Source organism: Malaclemys terrapin, chromosome 2, assembly GCF_027887155.1.
Source record: "Malaclemys terrapin pileata isolate rMalTer1 chromosome 2, rMalTer1.hap1, whole genome shotgun sequence".
NCBI lineage: Eukaryota > Metazoa > Chordata > Testudines > Emydidae > Malaclemys > Malaclemys terrapin.
The window spans coordinates 118171828-118189604 of NC_071506.1; the positions used below are offsets into that span (position 1 = coordinate 118171828).

The following is a 17777-nucleotide window of genomic DNA, read 5'->3' on the forward strand; positions in this document are numbered from 1 at the left end:
CTGCCATAGAATCCTGGGGCAAGTAACACAACCTGTGCGTGCCTGCCTTTCCCTGTAAAATGGGGGTGAGCAGACTTACTTCAAGAGTGTTTATAAAGTGTTGGGATGGTAGATGCACGCGCGTGCGCATACACACACACAAAATGTTAACACATCACCTCAGTGCAATGTTAACTTTGAAATATAAAGCTTTAGAAAATCAGGGCATTTGAGAAGTTAATGTGGAAATTTCAAAGGGTGACTTTTTGGGCAAATTACAAGCATCTGAAAATGGTGTTGTAGAGGATTTTTTTTTTGGCAACTGCAACGATGGCCCTTGCTGAATTAAACATGACATGAAATTTTTAAATAAAATACACAACTTTGTGATATTCTGCAGAAAAGTAATTTGAAGGATGGGGATGGGAAACTGTTTCATAGGTACCATATACACAACTATTCATGATTTAATTGTAACTTTCTTTGGAGGACTATTAAGCACTTTTTTCGAAGCCCTTAGCTTTGTGGCAATGGTGAATATTATTTTAATTATAGGCAGTGCAGGTAGTGAGGCCTATAGTTAATGTTGCCTGGCACTTTCCATTTATAAAACCCTGTTTTCAGTTGCTTATAACTTTGCCAGAATTGATCTGTTGGGGCTGAAATTGTCTGTTGGGTGTCTGCCTCAGTCTGAATTGTTTTGAGAAGTGTCAGCTAAAATGCAGTTTCCAAGAATGAGGTGAGGGGAAAAATACATTGTCTAAGGGTTTAAAGAAAATAAGTGAATTATCCCATTTTGTTGAAAAGGTCTAATGGTTTGGAGCAGGGACTTGAAATTTAGCGGGAGTTGTCAGCTGGTGCCAGACATGCTTTTTGCAATCTCTATGAAAATGTACCCACATTTTGGCCAAGTTATAAGCCTCCAAGGGTATGTCTACAGTGCAATAAAACACTGGCTGCTGACCCATGTCAGCTGACTCAGGCTCACAAGGGTCAGGCTTCATGGCTATAAAAGTGCATTTTAGATGTTCGGGCTACGCTCTGGAACCCACCCCCCTAGTGGGGTCCCAGAGCCCAGGCTCCAGCCTGAGCCCAAAGGTCTACACTGCAATTTTATAGTCCCGCCAACCTGAATCAGCTGACAGTGTAGACATATCCCTAGAATCTCAGTCTACACATGCTTGGTAGAGACTTATTAGAGTTTGACAGCTAACTATTAATTTAAAGTCTAGGGCTCAGTTTCAGTACTGATACAGCAGCCATCTGTGATGAAGTTGGGAAGATTTATAGATACCTTTTTTCTATTTGGAGTCCAGCATCCGAGAGCAATGTGACCCTGAAGCCAGGAAACTTGTTTCCCCAAAACCTCAAAAGACTTGTTTGCTTTCTGTGTTTAATTATAACCATTCTGACCTAGATTTCCAATAATACTTGTTTAAAACTAGCTCTTGGTAACTGAACCCGCTGTTTTCCAACCAGATCGAAGTACACCTCTACCCCGATATAACGCTGTCCTCGGGAGCCAAAAAATCTTACCGTGTTATAGGTGAAACCACATTATATTGAACTTGCTTTGATCCGCCAGAGTGTGCAGCCCTGCCCCCTTGGAGCACTGCTTTACCGCATTCTATCCAAATTCATGTTATATCGGGTCGTGTTATATCGGATTAGAGGTGTATGTTTGATTACAGTGTAGTGCTTTATGTGATAATTTCTCCTCTTTCCCCCCCCCCCCCCCCAACACAATCAACACTGCCTGCTCATAAAATCAGAAACAACTTAGGCAGAGAAAATACTTCAATTAATGCTGGTCAAAGGGCGGGGGGAGGTATTTTTACATTTTAAAAAAAGTTTTCCACTTTTCTCCTTTAAAATTTCATCATTTTTCTAATGTCAAAATTTCAACTAGCTATATAATTAAGCAAAAGTGATGAAAATTTTACATAAGAACAGCCATGCTGAGTCAGACCAATCACCCATCTAACCCAGTATCCTGTCTTCCGACAACGGCCAGTGCCAGATGCTTCAGAGGGAATGAACAGAACAGGGCAATTATCGAGTGATCCATCCCCTGTCATCCACTTGCAGCTTCTGGCAATCAGCAGTTTATGGACAACCCAGATTACGAGGTTGCTTCCCTGACTATCTTGGCTAATAGCCATTTATGTATCTATCCTTCATGAACTTGTCTAATTCTGTTTTGAACCCAGTTATACTTTTGGCCTTCACAACATCCCCTGGCAACAAGTTCCACAGGTTGACTTTGTATTCTGTGAAGAAATGCTTCTTTATGTTGGTTTGAAACCTGCTGCCTATTAATTTTCATTGGGTGACCCCTGGTTCATGTGTTATGTGACAAGGTAAATAATACTTCCTTATTCACTTTTCTCCACACCATTCATGATTTTATAGATCTTTGTCATACCCCCCTTAGCACTTTTCAAAGCTTGAACAGTTCCAGTCCATTTAATCTCTTTTCATATGGAAATTGTTCCGTACCCCTAATCATTTCTGTTGCCCTTTTGCTGTACTTTTTCAGTTCCAATATATCTTGTTTGAGATGGGGTGACCAGAACTGCACTCAGTATTCTAGGTGTGAATGTACCATGGATGAACATTTCATGAATATTTCATCAAAATTACTTTTTTAAATTACAAAATGTAATTGAAACTTTGAAACACTTTGATTAGTTCTACTGTTGATGTTTGCAATCCACTCCCCACTCCAGCTTTCTCTGGTCATTCTCATTGACTTTCCTGATCATAACATCAGTTGCCAGTCCAACAAACAAAACTATTGGTCTACAGTTACATGTTTTGGGGCTACAATTTTCTTTTCACTGTAGGAGTTTACAATCCCCCACCCCCTTACTTTGTCATGTATCAAATAGGGGCAATATTTTCAGCTGTATAAATCCGTGTAACTCCATTTTAGTTTGTTTACACCAGCTGAGGAGAGAATCAAAGAAATGCAGTGCTTGAAGGGACCTTGAGAGGTCATTTAGTTCAACACCCTCTCCTCCTCCTCCTCCCCCCCCATCCCCAAAAGGCAAGACTGAGTAAACCTAGACCATCCCTGACAGGTGTTTGTCTAACCTGTTCTTAAAAACCTTCAATGATGGGGATTCCACAACCTCCCTTGGAAGCCTATTTCAGAGTTTAACTAGTCTTAAAGTTTTTTCTAATATCTAACCTAAATCTCCCTTGCTGCAGATACCTAGAAGCTCAGTACTTCAGATTTGCTAGTTTAAATGTGTATCCTTGTTGCTGATGACTGGAAGTGCACAAAGAATGTATAGTGGTGTAGTTGTGCAGATCTAGGGGTAGAAAAAACTGTTAACAAATATGGGCTATTATTACCTCCATTATTCTAAAGAAATGTGTGTCAGCAAACCACCAGAAGCAGAACTTCAAATGTAATACACCTCTACCGCGATATAACGCGACCCGATATAACACTAATTCGGCTATAACGTGGTAAAGCAGTGCTCCGGAGGATCAAAGCAAGTTCAATATAACGTGGTTTCATCTATAACACGGTAAGATTTTTTGGCTCCCGAGGACAGCGTTATATTGGGGTAGAGGTGTAGTTGGAAGGTTCTTCTTTTGGTCATTTTCATGTGGCATGACTACCTGACTCTTTTGTACGGAGTTCAGCATTTATTATTTCTAGTATGTTTGTATATTCTAAAAACTTCCTTATACAAAAAGTGTGGTCAGACTGCATCCCTCTTATGAAGAAGGAATCTAGGGGAATCCTTTTAAAGTGGTTTTAAATGGTTTTAACGTCTCTGTCTTGTGACATGGCAATTCTGGGTACCAGTTGCCGCCCAGCTCTTACGTAGTCCAAGGGAATCTTATTTCATCTATGCTTAAAGAGAAAATGAACCCATGTACAGGCATTATGGTGCAATGTACCAATTCTTGCTTGTTCTTTCTTTGTTGGAAGGGAAAGTGATTGTCTGAGCTGCTTGCTTTGCTAACTTGAATCATGTCACTCTTCTCTGTCAGATTCCCTTCTTACTCCTAAAGGCAGATTATTAGTTTCTGTTGGAAATGCCTCAAATAGTGAGATACTCTACTGAAGAAACTTTATAATGTCTCAACAGAATTTGTGGTGAAAGTCTTCCTGTAAATATCTAGAGACAGGGTTGCTTTTTCATATATTTAGCATGCTCTCTAAATCATAATACAAAATGAATAATTTCAAATACAGTTTGATAACAAAAATTGTAGTTCTAGTTTCTGGCTCATTTGTTTAAATACATGCCTTTTAAAGTGTTTTTTAAACTTCTCACACCCACTCCCAAGCATTAGTTTTTGCAAGGGTGTTATGCAGTAAGTATGGAGAGAAAAGATAGATTCAGAGATGTGCAGGAAAAACTGTCAGGATTTGGTGACAGCCTGGACGTAGGGGGAAGGAGGAGAGTGAGGAATTGGAAATGCCTGTAGGGCTGTGAGTCTAGGTGTGGTGGAAAAGCTAGGTAGAGGGTTTTTATGCTGTTTAATAGCATAGTGAATGCAGATTACTCCTGAGGGAATTCTGCACCAAAAAATAAAAATTCTGCACACAATATTTTAAAATTCTATAATTTTTTTGTCAATAAATAAATGTGGAGGCTCCAGCATGGAAATGGGGAGCACAGGCCACTGGCTGCACAGAGGTGGGAGATGACAGTGCAGTCCCCCTTCCCCCCCACATACATACACACACTCTCCAGCAGGGCCGGCTGTAGGTTTTTGCTGCCCTGAGCAAAAATAAATAAATAAATCTCCAAGAGCTCAACTGCCGAAGCGCCCCCCCCCCCAAAAAAAAAAAACCCTCCGAGAGCACCCGGAATGCCGCCTCTGAAATTGTGCTGCCCCAAGCACGTGCTTGGTTTGCTGATGCCTAGAGCTGGTCCTGCTTTCCAGGACACAGACACAGCGCAAGGGCCAGGCCTGCCCTAGAAATACCCCGAGGCCCTTTCCCTCCATGCCATGCGCACCAGGTATGGGACAGGCAGGCTCAGCCCAGCAGGATCCAAGTGTGAAGGGGCTTAGTGGGTAGGGGGTGGGGGGAATCCACGTGTGGGTTGAGAGGGTTCTGTGTGGGGCAGTCTGGGTGTGGGCAGCTTGGTGGGGGGGTCCAAGTGTGGGGGGGGAATCTGGATGCACAGGGGCTCTTGGGGTGGGGGGTGCGGGTGCGGGTGCAGGGACAATGGGACTCTGCAGGGGGGTCCAAGTGAAGGTGATTGGGGTTCAGCGGGGGGATCTGGGTGTGGTGGAGCTCAGTGGGGGGATCTGGTGCTGGGGGAGTGGGACTTGTTAGGGTGGGGGTCTGGGTGCAGATGGTTGGGGCTCGCGGGGTGGAGGGTCCAGATGTGGGGGGGCTTGAGTATGGGGGGGTGCAGAAGGGATGGGGGGGCTTCTGAGTGCAGGGGAGAGGGGTGAAGTTCATATCATGGGGTCTGGCTGCACAGGGATTGGGTGAATGGGGGAACAGCTCCCCATACAGTGACAGGAAAGGAAGAACCCTTATTGATACAGAAGTCACCTTAATAATTAACAAACTTAGGGCCACATTCTGAGGCAAAGCTTCCACTGACTTCATTGTGAGTTATGAATTGGTTAACACTGAGTAAAACCTCTATGGATTTGGCCTGTGGTAAGGTGGTTATGAAATAGTTACTTTTCAGGTGTTTAAGTTTTTGTCAGATACACAATGAGGGGAATCATCGGAGTAATCTATTTTGGTTTTAGCCTTTGGTGTGGTGGCTCATCTACACCAGATAAATGTCAGGAACCTAGGTTTTGCCAAAAAGTACAGTTACAGTATAGAAACACTTGCAACATGTTACTGACAGCGTATCAACATATGGCAAACTCTTTAAATTGCTGTGGTGTTACAAACGGACTTGGTACTGCTAAATTCTTTAGGATTTCCTCAGTCATCTTGAAATACAATGTTAAATGTAACAAATGTAATCTATTTCCTCAAATTGTCATTTCATCCAAGCTCCCAAACCAGGCAGGGTTGGATGGGAGACATGAAAGGCAGGTCCAAGGAGGTGTTGTAAAAGCAGGCAGCACACTTCCTTCGGCGTCAATATTGTACTAACTCCCCACTGTGGTGTTGGGGATACCGCATTACCAGAGGTGCTCTCTTTTGTTAAGGTGTGAAATTAAGGTGCAGTCTGTGACACCCTGGCACCCCATATTCAACACTGTCATGTAATTAGGATACAAAGTATGCCTTTTGAGGTATCATTCTAAAAGTCTTGATCTGCTAGACATTAATATCTCGTTGGATTGTATGTGCTATCGTCATATGTGAAGTTATGAAGTTTGGCTGTGTGTGTGTGTGTTACTGAAACATGTTGTGAGGTTGAAAACACCCACAAGCAGCCTTTCAGGTACAACAGTAAAAAGGTCAAACAATGTTAATGGCTTATTGAGGAAAAGCACACAAGCACAAAGATTAACCCGCAAACTGTGTACAATAGCACTAGAGATAGCACTACACAATGGGAACTGTTTGACACAGGTCACAGCAAAAGAGTTTTCCAGCAAGTGGGAAGATCTAAAAGGGGGACAATGACATCTTGATGGTATCTCACTCTCCCTACAACAACACACCTGGAAACACCAGAGGAATAAAGACTGAACAGGGGGGAAGTGATGGTCCCAGGCTAAGGGATTTCCAGCCTGTGTATGAAAACCCAGAAAACCCAAGCTGCAGAGCCAAGGCAGCTTGTGCCTTAAGAATCTACCAGGTGGTTTATCACTCAGGGTGAGAATTTGCTAATTCACATCCTACCTATCTAGTGTGTTAAGCTCAGTTTGCAGTTTTGTTTACTTACTAGGTAATCTGCTTTGATCTGTTTGCGATCACTTGTAATCACTTAACATTTACCCTTTTGTAGTTAATAAACTTATTTTATGTTTTAATCCAAACCAGTGTGCGTTTGACTAAGGGGTCTGAGGAAAATCTGTTTGGTTACCACAAGCGTGCATGGTCCTCTTCACATTGAGGGAGAGGCGGACCAGGAGTTAAACCCATATACTGGCCAGATTTGACCAGGTCAGGAGGGTACTGCTCTGAGGTCCTAGGCTGGGAAGCTGGGTGTGTCCCTACTTGTGTGAATGCTGGTGAAAGTTTAAGCTTGGAGGGCTTTGCAACTTGTCACAGCAGCACAGCGTGAGAGGGAGCCTATACTGGTGGGTCAGAGGGCTCAGTGGCACTCCAGTTTCAGGTGGCACCCTGGGGGGAACCCGTCACACAGTCCTTTTGAGGTTATTGATCCCAGGGCATTATTTGCAAGAGCAGGGGGTGTTATGCTTGGTATCCTAGCCAAATTCCAATTCGAGTAAAAACAATCTCCCAATGTAAATTCCCCTGGAATTTCAGTTAAATATAGTAATCTTCATATCTTATCCAAGGGCTTCATCTTGCAAACATTTAAACACATGAGTACCTTTTCTCCCCCAGAATAAATTACTGTTTTTCGAGTGCTTGCTCATGTCCATTTCATATTAGGGGGGTGTGTGCTCACCACATGCACCAGTGCCGGAAGTTTTTCCCTCTGTGGTATCGGTAGGGGACCGGCTCTGGCGCCCTCTGAAGTGGCGTGCACATGCGGTGGTATAAGGGGTGTCTCAGTTCCAGCCTCAGTTCCTTCTTGCCTCCAGTGATGGTGCTGGAACGTCTACTGCTTCGGCTAGTCTTTTTCACTTTGTTCAGTATTTCAAACTTTTTCTTGTAAAATAGTTGTACATAGTTAGGTTTCCCTTAGTGCGTTAGTGTTGGCGTTTTACTTAGTTGGTCCCAAATGGGACTTAGCCTAGGGTGGGGCATGACCTGGCCCCAGGCTTTAAGCCTTGTGATCGCTGCAAGAAACTGATGCCCCTCAGTGATCTGCATAACAGTTGTTTGAGATGTCTTGGCAAGTCACATGTAAACGACAAGTGCCGTATATGCAAGTCCTTCAAACCTTGGACTAAGAAGGAAAGGGACTTCTCTCTCAAAGCGCTCCTCATGGAGTCAGCACTAACTCCAGCACCGAAGCAGTTGAGCTACGACTCTGTCCCGAGCACCACAGCATTGGCGCTGATCCCCCTCCCTGGCATCTGCCAAGAGGCTAAAGAAGACCAGGAGAAGATCATCTCCCACATCCCGGCTAGGGGAAGGAGAGGGCAGGAGGGGAGCCAAGGCCCGAGGAGGGCGGCTTGATACCTGCTACCGGGAGTCGGGACCCAGCTCAGGTTGAACAGTCCAGCCCACCCCGATGCATGCCTGCCACGCCAGACAGTGACGGGGGCCTTCATCAGTTAGAGGTCCCATTGACCCCCTGTAGGCAGCGTAGGATATCCTGGCGCTACTGGTGCTGCCCACACTGGTTACAGCAGTATCCTGGTCTAAGGGTAAACCCACCTTGGGTCCTTTTTATAGGTCTCTATCTCAATGACACCATTCCCCATCGCGGGGGATGTTTCGCCAGCGCTCCCTGCATGGAGCCACCAGGCCTCGAAGGCAGAGAGGCAGGGTCAGCAAAGCCCTCATCAGTCTTCAGACTCAGGGCCGACAAGATTCGAGGTGTGCCTCACTGGTGACATGGCACAGGCCTGCAGAGGTCCACTCTTCCCAGCATCAACAGCACCGGGACCGGCCCAGTGCTTCACCCATGGCTCAGCACTGGTCACAGGCCCGAGACAGTCAGTCTCAGCAGCGGAGTCATCAGCTTGCCAGTATGCATTGCCATGTCATGGATCCCCTAGATTGGGGAGTAACTCTAGATCCTGGTACCGATCAAGCAGCATGACTGAGGTCTAGATCGCTGGGATGCTATTGCCAATCTGGTGAACACTGCCGGTCTTCGAGGACCCGCAGAAGGGACTCGTCCCGAGTGGATAGCTCCCTGTCCAGGCACAGCAATCGGCACTGCGGCGATCAGGATCGCCGGTCTACTTGCTCGTGGTCACCTGAGAGCAACCACTCATTCTTGAGCTCTGGCACCAGACAGGAGTCGTTGCTAGTGGGCAAAAACCCAGTACTGGTGGTACCCTCGATGTCAGCGGAATTACCAACTAGACCAGGGCCAGTAGCCGGCTGCCTGGAACCCGTGGGGCTTAACTCAGCCTTCACCAGGGCTCAGGTAAACGGTGAAGGCCTGGGACATGCCATCGGCCTTAGTATCTGACCCTCCCCCACAGCCAGTGGTTCCGGAGGACAGAACCCCTCAGGCTCTCGAGGACCCAGGGGATCAGCTGACTGGAACACCAATGGATATGTCAGACCCCATAGGTCCGGCTTCCTCCTCATCTTTACCTGATGAGGCGATTGCAGGGCCTCCTCACCCAGTTCTTCAGGATGATGCTAAGGCTCATCAGAAACTGTTGAAAAGAGTTGCCTCTATCTTGGGGCTCCAGGCGAAGGAGCTGGTGGAACTGTTGGACACTCTATTCGACGTCCTCTGCTCAACGGCACAGGCCAGGGTGGCTCTGCCCCTCCATGAAGGGTTGTCTAAGATTACAAATGCCCTGTGGCAGACACCTTCATCCCTGCCTCCATCTCCAAGAGGGCAGAAAGAAAGTACTTTGTGCCAGCTAAGGCTCATGAATACCTATACACTCACCCGGCCCCAAGCTCCCTGGTAGTAGCAGTCGTTAATGAGCAGGAGAGACAAGGCCAACTGGGAGCCACTCTAAAGAATAAAGACCCAAAGAGGCTGGACTTGTTTGGATGCAAAGTTGAATTTTCTAGCCTCCAGTTGAGGGTGGCTAACCACGAACCCCTCCTTGGCCGCTATGACTTCAATATGTGGCAAGCCATGGCCAGGTTTGAGGATTCGCTTCCCGAGGACACCAGGAAGGAGTTCTGGGTGATTCTTGATGAGGGCAAGGCTGTAGCCAGAATGGCCCTGCAAGCAGCCTCTGACATGGCGGACTCCGTGTCACGCACTATGACCTCGGCCATCTCCACACGGCGGGCATCCGGCTCCTTCTTGCGGGCTTGTCAACAGAGGCCCAGCAGTTGATACAGGACCTTCCCTTCAACGGCCAGGTGCTGTTTGCTGAGCAGACAGACAACAAATTACATGGGTTGAAGGACTTCCATACTACATTGAAGACCCTAGGGCTCTACGTCCCGGGTCTGGCCTTTAAGTGGTTCAAGCCGCAACAGCCACTGGGTCAAGGGAGCCAACCCAGGCAGGAGACGGCTCATAAGAAGAGCAGAGGCTACAAATGTTGCCAGAGCCACCAACCTTTGCCATCTACCCAGTCGGGTGCCTCCCGCAACAGGCAAGGTGGCAAGCAAGCATTTTGAGGGTGCACTTGAGGGTGACCTACCAGACTGTACCCCAGATACATCCTTCCTATGTTTCTCCAATCACCTTTCTTTCTTCCTCTCTGCATGGACCACAATAACCTCAGGCCGCTGGGTCCTCAACACAGTGGCCCAGGGCTATACCCTCCAGTTTCTTTCTTACCACCCCTCACACCCATCCTTCCCCGTCCCGCTTCAGGGACCCTTCTCACACAAGTCTCCTTGCACAGGAGGTGAAGGGCCTGTTGCAGCTGGGAGCGGTGGAGGAAGTTCCTCAAGTACAAGAACAAGGGGTTCCATTCCCTGTACTTTCTGATTCCACAGGTGGTCTAAGACCCATCTTGGGCCTATGAGACCTCAACAAATACCTAAAGAAGTTGAAGTTCCGCATGGTCTCCCTGGCCTCCATCATCCCCTCCCTGGGTCCGGGAGACTGGTATGCCGCCCTCGACTTGAAGGATGCGTACTTTCATATAGCGATCTTCCAAGGACACAGACGCTTCACTGTGAGATTGAACCACTACCAGTTTGTGGTCCTCCGTTTCAGTCTAGTGACAGCACCAAGGGTGTTTACCAAGTGCATGTTGGTGGTAGCAGCTTACCTCAGGTGTCGAGGTGTTCAAATATACCCATATCTCAATGACTGGCTGGTCATAGTCCACTCCAGGTCTCAAGTCCAACGGGATGTCACAATGCTGGTCCCTGGGCCTGTTGGTGAACGACAAGAAGTCAACGTTCATTCTAGTGCAAAAGTTAGAATTCATTGGAGTGATGCTCGACTCCACTTGCGCTAGAGCTTTCCTGCCACAGGAGAGGTTCCAGACCATGGTGGACCTCATCGTGGGGGTCTCTGCATTTCCTCTAACCACAGTTTGGGTATGTCTGTGTTTGCTGGGCCACATGGCAGCAAGAGCGTATGTCGTCCACCGTGCAAGGCTCAGAATGCAACCCTTGCAGCAGTGGCTGGTGGCAGTCTATTCCCAGTGCAGAGATCACCTGGACAAAGTTGTTACCATCCCGCCAGTGATACTTACCTCCTTCCCTGCAATGGTGGACCGACACCAAGGCTGTCCAGGAAGGAGTTCCGTTCAAGAGCCCACGCCACTCAGTCGAACTGATATCGGACGCTTCGGACATTGGCTGGGGAGCACATCTAGGTGAGCTACAGACACAAGGGACATTGTCCTTGGAGGAGATGACTTTGCACATAAATGTCAAGGAGCTCAGAGCTTTACGTTTGGCCTCCAGAGTCTTTCTACCGCACCTGGCGGGCAAGTTGGTGAGAGTGTAGACAGACGATATGGCCTCAATGTTCTATATCAACAGACAAGGGGAGCACGCTTGTCAGCTCTCTGTCAAGAGGCTCTCCGATTGTGGGATTTCTGCATCAAGCACGCAATTCACCTGGAGGCCTGTCACCTCCCCGGCGTCAGGAACACGCTGGCAGATGACCTCAGCAGATCCTTTTTCTCTTACCATGAGTGGTTCCTCCATCTGGAGGTAACCCAGGCGCTCTGCCAGAGGTGGGGAACTCCCCAAGTGGACCTGTTCGCCCCCAGACAGAACAGGAAATATCATCAATTCTGTTCCCTGCTGGCCCTCTTTTCCATTAGTGTGCACCTTGTGGCCATCTCTGCTTTTCACCTGCCAATCCAGGATAAGACTGTGTTCTCACACGACATGTCGGTCAGATTCTTGAGACGCCTTGAGAGACTCTTTCTGCTGATCTGGGTTCTTGTCCCACAGTGGGACCTTAACTTGGTTCTTTCTAGGCTCACAGGGCTGCCCTTTGAGCCTATGGCCTCCTGCTCCCTTTCCCACCTGTCATGGAAGGTTGTTTTCCTTGTGGCAGTAACATTGGCGAGATGAGTGTCAGAGATGAAAGCCCTGACATTGGAACCACCGTATACAAAGACAAAGTTCAACTGCCACCCCATTCGGCCTTTCTGCCGAAGGTGGTGTCTTCCTTCCGTGTCAACCAGGACATCTTCCTCCCGCTGTTTTGTCCCAAGCTGCACATCACTAATGAGGAAAGGAGGCTGCACACTCTGGACATCAGATGTGCCCTGGCGTTTTACCTAGAGCGTACCAAGCTCTTCCGCCGGTTGACCCAGCTCTTCATCTCGACAGTGGACAGGATGAAGGGCCTTCCGGTGTCATCGCAGAGGATTTCTACCTGGATCAACTCCTGCATCTGGACTTGTTATGAGCCAGGACATTGGCAGAGCTGCGACATGGTCTTCGGTTCACATATTCACTGCACATTATGCCATCACTCAGCAGGCCAGGGATGACGCTGGGTTCGGCAGAGCTGTGTTGCAACCTACGTGTCCATGAACTCCTACCCGCCTCCGTTGGTATTGCTTGGGAGTCACCTAATATGGAATGGACATGAGCAAGCACTTGAAGAAGTTACCTGTTCTGAAACTGGTGTTCTTTGAGATGTGTTGCTCATGTCCATTCCATGACCCGCCCTCTTTCCCCACTGTCAGAGTTTCTGGCAAGAAGGAACTGAGGGTGGGAGCCGGTGGCACCCCTTATACAGCGGCATGTTCGCGCCACTCCAGAGGGTGCCAGAGCCGATCCCCTATGGGTACCACTGAGGGAAAAACTTCCAGCAGTGGTGCATGTGACGAGCACACACACCTAATATGGAATGAACATGAGCAACACATCTAGAAGAACACCAGTTATGGAATAACTGTCTTTTATGTAATGTAATGTAGTAACCGTGTTCTGTGCTGTTAAATAGCTTCTATATTAAATTGTGTGTGTGTGTGTGTGTGTGTATGTAATATCCATGCACTTGGGTGTAGAATATGTGATAGTACAGGTGGAATGGCAGCAATACCTATTATCTATTACTTACAACTCTGTTCTTTAGATGCTTATAACTTTGTCAGAAGGTTTTGGGCTGAATTTTTCCATGTTTGGTTTATGACTGGATTGAGTTTGAATGTTTTATGTGTGTGTATATATAGCAAATACTTCTAATATGGAAGTCTGGAGGAATCAGTTATATTTTGACTCTGACAAGTTCCTTATTGTTTCTATTTCTCTGTGCAGCGGGAGGAAAAAAGAGAGTGTCAATTTATGTAACTTGTTCAAGAGAAAACAACACATTACATTTTATGTATGTGGCAACCTTTTATTTGAGCATACTATTGAGCATGCCATCAGTTTTCACGCAGAACAACCCAGTGAAACCAGCAAGGAGTTCTGCCCAAAGAAAATTGTGGCACTATGTAGCCCAATACAACTATTACATCTCGGTGTGCATGCTAGATGTAGATAATCTGTGTATAGTTTGGCATAATTTATCTCTGGTTTGTGGCAGTTGTAATGGGGGAAGCTGGATAAACTGGGGGTCTAAGCAATTTGGGATACACTAGCTGAAAATTTCTGCTAAAACAATAAGCTGTGAAATAGTTTTAAAATGGCACCTTATAGACTAACAGACGTATTGGAGCATAAGCTTTCATGGGCGTCTGACGAAGTGGATATTCACCCACGAAAGCTTATGCTCCAATAAGTCTGTTAGTCTATAAGGTGCCACAGGACTCTTTGTTGCTTTTTACAGATCCAGACTAACATGGCTACCCCTCTGATACTTGAGTTTTAAAATGGTGACATTTTAAATTGTCGTCTATAATTTTTAGAGTTACTAATTCTTTGGGATTTATGGGTCTGATCAGACCTCTCAGAATTCTTGTTACAGACCATCTACAGACCCAGGAAGTCCGTGCTGCATTGGCTTACATTAGATCATGCTTTCAAGACTAACTGCACAACACTAGAAACATAGGAGTAGACACTCTCTTGGTGTAAACTGATGCCAGTGGTGCTATGATGACTTTTATCAGTTGAGGATCTGGCTCTTAATTTAAAAAAATTGAAACCTTAGGTTCAGGTTCATAATTCTGTGACAAAGGGTGGATTCTGAGGGCTCCATCGGGACCTGGTGATAGGCTAAAAAAGTCCAAAGACGAGTTACTATAACTGCATGTAATAGAGCAGCTGAATTTGTCAGATTTCCTTTGTCTTGGCCTGAAATATTACATGAGTAACTCCATGAGATTTCAGCACTTTTGAACCTTGAACCCTCACCCATATGTAATCTTTCTGAACATCTGCTATCTTCAGTTTATATTATGGTCAGGTATCTTTGTTGACAAGTAATAGCATGCCAATATCCTGGTGTATCAAAATGCACCAGGATAACCACACTTTTTGCCTTTGGATAACATTACTGTTTCTCTGATAATAACAAAATGAAAATGGCAGACTTGTATACATGGCCTTTAAATTATTCTTTTAAATAGTGTTTTAATATAACTGTTTTGACATAACGTGAACTCAATTTGCAATCCACCTTCACAAGTGATTTATCCTACTGCTGGGCATTATGCGTGATTAGCAAGGTAACCCATCTTCACTTGGAAAACATTTCTAGAGGCCATATGTAACTTTGTTTGTGCATATATAGTAGCCCTAAAATCCCGAGGTCTCGTTTGTGTGTGCAAATTGGCATTAATTGCATTTCCCTCCATCCCCAGTAAAAACACCTTTAAAAATGTAAACTTGACAAATTTGTCATTCTAACAGTAAGTCTCGTGCCTTGCTCACGGATTACAGTAAATACTTCGTAGGCACTTGGGTGAGAAATATTTACTTTTACTATTATCTTCTTGATATTGACCATTTTGCCTGAGTGCCCCCTTTAGACATGCAGCACATAGCTTGCAAATGGCCTCAGTAGTTGACTACCACAGATGTACGTTATGCAGGTTGTGCTTCCGTGACAGCACACTATGGGAGAGGAAAAATAGGTGTGGCTTCAAAACACTGAGCCCAGGTGTTTGTAGAGGGATGGATTAATCTGCAAAAGGCTAATATGCTGTACTTAATAAATAGCATATACTGTTACATAAAGAATGGCTGGCAATGTAATTGGATGGTGTGTTGCTGGTATAATCTCTCCTGTCTTTTATTGAGATGGTGCTGTTCAAGCAGGTGTTATGCTTTCTGTCAAATAGTATACTCCACTCACCATTTTGCAAGGAGCATATCTCTTATTGGAACCAGATGGGCTTAAATCTAGCCCCTTTTTGTGAGATTAATGAATCCTGCAAATCCACCTAACCCCAAATGCATCTAATCTAACATTCACTTGGGACATTTGGTTCTAAATACATAATTGAAAAGCAAATGACTTATTTGATTCTGTATGTTTGATCTTGCAGTCATGTCCTGCAAAATGTTGATTGGAAGGTGTGATGAACTGGGACTGTTCTTATTGTGGGCTTTGAATGCTGGCAGGGGAGTGTGGCTAGGATAGTCTGCATTGGGGGATGGGAGACTGACCAACGGAGAATACCTGAGCATGTAACATGAGAATCCAGGAAGGGGTTAGAGGCCAGGTGACACCTTTGCCTGGGAAACTGAACAAAGACTGTGGGAGGGGTCGCTGAAGGGAGAGTTTCAGGAGATGGCTGGGAGGCAGACGGGGCTCTGACCTCCAAAAGGGCTGGGGCGCCCTGAGACCCCAGGATGGATCCAACGGAGGGGGGTCCCATTGTCTGTGCCTGCAAGACCTGTCTTGGACTGTATTCCTGTCGTCTAAATAAACCTTCTGCTTTACTGACTGGCTGAAAGTCATGGTGAATCGCAGGAAGCCGGGGGTGCAGGGCCCTGAGTTCCCCACACTCCGTGACAGAAGGGCTCCTCCATTACCTTGCACATGGATGACCATGTACACTTCAAATTAAGGTGGAAAGGAACAGCACTCTCCTTCCCCTGCCAATATCTATTGCACTTAATTTAGAAAGCTGCAAATATCTCTTTAGGAATATACATGGCTCCCATTGCACTAGTATTTGAAAACCTCACAAACATTATGAATTTATCCTCCTAACACCCCTGTGAGGTAGGGAAGCATTACCACCTCCACATTATGGATAGGAAGTCTGGGGCAGAGCCAGGATTTGAACCCAGATCTCCTGAGGCCCTGGCCAATGCCCTCACCACAAAATTTTCCGATGTTGGGAAAATGAATGGAAATTACAGAGCAGTTTTTCTTGATAGTTTTCTTTTCCTTGCAGGAAATCGGGCAGGATGTGATAGTTTTCTAGTGATGATATTCCTGGAATACTGTGCCTCCCTGTAACAGAGTAGCTAGCCCATTTAATAAAACAGGGCTGAGCTCTTCTGTTCCAGTCCAGGAGCACTGAGTTGGACTAATTAAGAGAGCAGGGCAGCATCTGGGGCAGGTAGGAGGTGCCTGAGAGAGGCTTGGTAGAAGGAGCTGCCAGAAGATTAGAGCCGACTGGTTCAGTCAGGAAGAGCGGTTCCTGGGAGAGGGCTGAATGCAAGAGAACAGCAAGGGGTTTCCAGGCTGGACTCCCCAAGCCTGAGAAGTAGGGCTGGAGAGGGCTGAAAGTGGGAGAAGAGGGAGATGCCTGCTGATCCTAAGCCAGAGCTAAGGTCCAGGGGGCTGAAGGAAGGGGACAAGCCAAGGGGCTTATCTGCTGGCATCTCCTTCAGAGAGCTAGGTTCTAGAGGAAGCATGAGAGGCTCCCACTGGAGAGGCTGTGAGTTTTGGCTAGAAAGAGCAAGGTCGTACCTCAGAAGGAAAACTGGGGTGATGATCCCAGCAGAGGGACAGAGGAGGACTATGAAAGAGTCCAGGTCTGGCAGAAGTCACCAGGATGGTGGGAAGGGAGCTGAGTGTTAAAGATCTCATGCACTGGGGTTATACAGACCATATGCAGGGTTTTTGGTCATGGACTTTTGCACTGTGTTTTGTTGTTAAACTGTGATGGCCTTGAGGACATGTTTTGTATTGAAGTTACTGGGATCCAAGAGAGAAACTGAAGTGAGGCCACTTGCAGGTTGCCCTGAGGCCATGAGGGGTCACTTGGGAGGAGGCCACTCATTTACACTCCCCCTTTGGAGTACTACAATTTCAGCAACTGAGATGGTTTTAGAGTGCAATTCCACCTTCCTCTTGTCACTGCACCATAAACGACACCGTGGAAAGAGCTGAATCAGGCTGACACACAGTTGCACTTGATTCTCCTACTGCTCTTCTTACCTCTGTGTCAATAGAACGTTGTCTTTCCTAAGTGCAGGCTGTTTTTCTTACACCATCAGCCCATCTTACTCTAGAGAAAGTGGAGTACTGATGGGGGATACTATACAGTGCTGCAAAAAGCTTATCATTAATTGGTCTGAAGTAGCCTGAACTGGGTGACTCTGAGGCCTGTTACGAAACTGATCATCTTCCCCAGGCATTTGAAAACAGACGGTTAGGGAAATCTGAGATTTTGAACTTGTCTGGTTTCCTGGTGGTGGTTTATATAGAATTCTACTGCTGCACTTTTGACATGTTGTGGTATTGTTTGGACATATTTTAAAGTTAGTTCAAGACTACCTAGAACATATGGATAGATGCCCATTTTTATAAATTCAAATAAACAAACTTGAGAAGAAA

The 17777-nt window shown here is 46.2% G+C and overlaps 1 protein-coding gene across 3 annotated transcripts in view; it reads left to right on the forward strand.

Annotated features, from left to right (window-relative positions):
- SLC22A23 (solute carrier family 22 member 23) overlaps positions 1–17777 on the forward strand; it is a 181542-nt gene that overhangs the window by 25249 nt on the left and 138516 nt on the right. The window lies entirely within an intron of this gene.